This window comes from Nerophis lumbriciformis, linkage group LG27, assembly GCF_033978685.3.
Source record: "Nerophis lumbriciformis linkage group LG27, RoL_Nlum_v2.1, whole genome shotgun sequence".
Lineage (NCBI taxonomy): Eukaryota > Metazoa > Chordata > Actinopteri > Syngnathiformes > Syngnathidae > Nerophis > Nerophis lumbriciformis.
The window spans coordinates 38,005,892-38,011,235 of record NC_084574.2 but is presented as its reverse complement, the minus strand read 5'-3'; positions in this window follow the sequence as shown (position 1 = coordinate 38,011,235).

Sequence of the window (5,344 nt, the reverse complement as noted above, 5' to 3'; positions counted from 1 at the left end):
TTCTTCTTCGAATCAATGACCGGTTTGTGGTAGCGCCTCTAGTGGCCACAATGGGGACTTCATGTTCAGTATAGAATGACGTCTGAACAGGGCTGTCCATAGACGTCTTCTAAGGCGGTGTTTATCAACCTTTTCTGAGCCAAGGCACATTTTTTTCATTGAAAAAATCCGGAGGCACACCACCGGCAGAAATCATAAAAAAATGAAATCTCAGCAGCCGATATTGACAATAAAAAGTTGTTCTCGCAATAGGCGAGGGCGGACCTACGTCACTTCCGCCTGCCAATCCCCTAGCAACCGGTCGCCATATTGAATTCGTTGAAAACAAACCAGCTCACAGCGAACACAGCATTGACAGAAAAGGCATTTAACGAGGTTTCACGGCATTTTAAACTGTTCTAAATGGCGTATGATTATGTAAATAGTCTTTCCAGTGAGGCTAGGTTAAGATACGAGTTAAAATGTTCTGTAGTTGGATTAAACGACTGCCCTTACCGCCTTCCAGCAGATGCGTGGACTGATAATCCTACACAATGGCCGGACATGGAATTTGGAAATCTTTATGTCTACCTCACAAGCGCACCAGGTCGGTTGTTAGCTTCGGTTGTTATATAACGAATAAATCACATAAAAATGGTTAAATCACCCAAGGTATGTTGATAAATGATAATAAGGATGACACGGTGGCTACCAGTATCTGTATATTTATTATATCTGTAGAGAGCTCATTCAAATTCAGTTCAGTATTATGATTTATTATTTGCTGAATTACTGGAAATAGCCTTTATACCGTATGTTATTGTTGTGCAACAACAACAACTTCAGCTGTCGAACGTTATTCAGTAAAAATTCAACGGGTTCAACATTAGCATGGATGGTATAGCCAAGTTGTGGTTAAGAAGGTGGATTTTTGTTCCTTATATTTACCAGAAACGAAGTGATCCGAACACACGACCCGGGATTTTGGGGGACTCCAGTGAGAACCGTCCTCGTTTTCCCGGTGTAAAGCTGCGAGCCATTTGTCTCGTCTCTGTGGGCTTTTAGCAAGCTTTGGCAGAACAAAATACGACCTTTGTTTTCCCTGTTTCCAGTTGTGGTTTGCACAACCAAAAACAACACAGTTTTTTGGCATTTTGGAGGCAGAATGACGGGTTTAATCAGCGCAGGTCGACAGGTTAAAGAGTAATGGCGACGGTTTGTTTTCAACGCCAGTCAGGTTGCTATGGCTCGAAGAACCCGTATGTAGCTCAGTTGCCCGGATGTCGGCCCTGCCCTATTGTTTGATATTAATTTAAAGCATAACCAACCATGCATCACTACAGCTCTTGTCTCAAAATAGGTGTACTGTCACATCACGACGTGACTTATTTAGAGTTTTTTTGGTGTTCTCCTGTGTGTCGTGTTTTACTTCTTGTCTTGCGCTCCTATTTTGGTGGCTTTTCCTGTTTTGTTGGGATTTTCCTGTAGCAGTTTCACGTCTTCCTTGAACGCTATTCCCCGCAACTGCTTTGTTTTCGCAATCAAGACTATTTAAGTCAGGGGTGCTCACACTTTTTCTGCAGGCGAGCTACTTTTCAATTGATCAAGTCGTGGGGATCTACCTCATTCATATATATAATTTATATTTACTTAGTTATGAAATATATGTTTTTGTTAACAAGTTAAAAGGTGTTTAATGATAATACAAGCATATTTAATACATATAGTTAATATTGTTAACAAGTTAAAAGTGTTTAATGATAATACAAGCATGTTTAACACATAGTTAATATTGTTAAAAAATTAAAGGTGTTTAATGATAATACAAGAATGTTTAATACATATAGTTAATATTGTTAACAACTTAAAGGTGTTTAAAGATAATACAAGCATGTTTAACACATATAGTTAATATTGTTAATAAGTTAAAGGTGTTTAAAGATAATACAAGCATGTTTAACACATATAGTTAATATTGTTAATAAGTTAAAAGTGTTTAAAGATAATACAAGCATGTTTAACACATATAGATTCTTTTCTTTCATGAAGACAAGAATATAAGTTGGTGCATTACCTGATTCTGATGACTTGCATTGATAGGAATCAGACAGTGGTGCTGATAATGTCCGCATTTTCGAATGGAGGAGAAAAAAGTCCTCCTTTCTGTCCAATACCACATGAAAGATGTTGGTTTTTGGCATCTTATTTGTCCAACTTCCGTACTCCTTTGTATGCACTTTACAAGAAATACATTGTCGGCAAACTCCGTAGCTTGCTAGCTTGTGCACGCTAGCTTTCTGAGACTCTTATTTTGTTAGTGCAACTGTGCAACTGTGCAACTGTGCAGTCGGTCTTTGGAGTTTTGACGACAGGTACGGCGCCAGTCTGTTGAAATAAAGTGTTTCTCGCCTTCCAGTCGGTAATTTTAATGAGCTGGCAGCAGCCAGCGTCATCTCAGAAGACCCTCGGGTGCCGTGAATGTCAATCAAGTGACGAAAGTGACGTCATAGTGAAGATTTATGATCGCTCATTTTTAGGACAATTTTTTTAATGCCTGGCTGGTGATCGACTGACACACCCTCCGAGATCGACCGGTAGCTCGCGATCGACGTAATGAGCACCCCTGATTTAAGTTGTGCGGACGCTATCCTTCTTTGTGGGGACATTGTTGATTGTCATGTCATGTACGGATGTACTTTGTGGACGCCGTCTGCTCCACGCGCTGTAAGTCTTTGCTGTCGTCCAGCATTCTGTTTTTGTTTACTTTGCAGCCAGTTCAGTTTTAGTTTCGTTCTGCATAGCCATCCCTAAGCTTCAATGCTTTTTCTTAGGGGCACTCACCTTTTGTTTATTTTTGGTTTAAGCGTTAGACACCTTTTTACCTGCACACTGCCTCCTGCATATTGTGATCACGACAAACCAAGTTCCCGACATCTACAAAGCAATTAGCTACCTGCTGCCACCTACTGATATGGAAGAGTACTACGCACTACTGATATTGAAGAGTATTACACACTACTGATATGGAAGAGTATTACACACTACTGATATGGAAGAGTATTACACACTACTGATATGGAAGAGTATTACACGGTTACTCTGCCGAGCTCTTGACAGCACAGACACTCAACAATGGCACATTATTGACAGACTATAATTACTGGTTTGCAAAACATATTTTTAACCCAATTAGGTGAAATTACATAATCTCCCATGGCACACCAGACTGTATGTCACGGCACACCAGTGTGCCGCGGCACAGGGGTTGAAAAACACTGTTCTAAGGGTATGCAGCATCGGGAATCTGACTACTGGCGCTGACGAGACGCGGGCCGCCATCTTGGAGTGGTGAGCCGCTCCACTCATTTGGCAGGAGCAATGAACATTTAATTCATCTTACCTCACTGAATACCACTGATTTTCACACTCTTTTTCGTCATACGTGTAGCTACGATAAAGGACACATGTTTTACTATTCATAGTTTGCTTAACAGTAATAGAATATTCTTATATGCTATAAGTGACCAGACGTCCCAGATCAAAACTGGGAATATAGGGAAAAAAACGGTCAGCTATTTTTAAATTGAAGAAACAATATGATTATGTTATATATACATGCATATATCCTACATAAACAACATTAGATATCCATATATTTTATAGACTGTATCTCTGTTGCTGAAGCAGCAGAGAGTTTATTCTGTCTTGACACATTGTATTGATATTTTGTATTACATTCTTCCCTTAAATGATCATGTTTACAGTCATTGTTTTATATGTATTTTTTATGTATGTCGCTTTGGATAAAAGTGTCTGCCAAATACTTCAACATAATCATATATAAAAACCTGAAAGTATTTATATCAGCTAAAACCACCAATCTGTTTCACTGGATTCAGAATAAAAACAAACTCTGTCTTACAATCTTTATCTTCATTATTTATATAGTGGTATAGCTCAGTTGGTAGAGTGGCCATGCCAGCAACTTGAGGGTTGCAGGTTCGATCCCCGCTTACGCCATCCTAGTCACTGCTGTTGTGTCCTTGGGCAAGACACTTTACCCACCTTCTCCCAGTGCCACCCACACTGGTTTAAATGTAACTTAGATATTGGGTTTCACTATGTAAAGCGCTTTGAGTCACTTGAGAAAAAGCGCTATATAAATGTAATTCACTTCACTTATTTCAACTTCATGTTATTCAAGTATGACATTTTTAAATGTAATTAATTTAATTGACAAGCAATTCTATTATGGTCATACTCTTGTTTGCTAGCGGCTACGACTTCAGTACTATTGAAGACCTTTAATTGCTCCTTCTCAACTCTGTGGTAATATTATTTTCACAAAATACAATGTTAAATCTTACTTGTGAAAAGTAATCCCCCGATTCCTATTTTCAACAGTCCGCTCATTTGAGCAGGAAAACGCTGAACACCATCTTTGTTTTCTCCCTGTCAACTGTCAGTTTCGGCTGCTCGCCGGCTCCTCATCACCACTTCAAGATGGCGGCCCAATTTCTCGCGTAACAGCAGCCACTGCTGCGTCTACCTATAACATGTCTATGGGGCTGTCAAACTCGTTTTCTTTGAGGGCCACATCACACATAATTTATTTCTTTTTTTTTGTAATTAATATTTAATACTCTATCTGTATTTGCATTTGTTTTTCTTTCCTTGTTGAAAGTGACTTGACTGTTGAGTGAATTATACATGTATGTTTGTTGTTCAATAAAAAATTAAAATTAAAAATAAAAATCTATGTGATGACAAATTGAACCGGAAGCAGTATTTTAGCTTTTCTTTTGCGTTTAGCATGTTTTTAGCATAACGGTAACATCTTTGTCCTATTGTCGTTTTTTTTTTAAAAGTGTCATTAAATAGTTGTCTAACTTTTGTTTCAGAAATGAAAATAGAAAAAATGGCCCGAAATTAGTTTTTTGATTTACATTTAAGAATTGGAAATAGAATGAACGGAAGATACACGGGCCTTGAAATACTGCGTCCGGCTCAATTTGTCATCGCACAGATAACCACGCATTGTTGCATTTTGAATGAACATATATTCGATTTTTGTATTTATCTGGCAAAATAAATCGATTATTAGTGAAAACATTACAGCGCGTTTTTTTTTTTTTTTTTTTTTTTTTTACAAAATATTACTGTACATGAAGAAACAGTACCAATGTTTTCATGATATAAACTGGCAACACTGCTGCCAGTTTTTTTTTTTTTTCCTATTACTTTTCCAGTATGTACTCGAAAAAAAAAAAAGTATATATCTGTGAGTGTGTCATTATTTAGTATTGTATTTTATGATACATGTACTGTAATGCATACATCAACAGCTTGTAGTTCATTTCCTGGC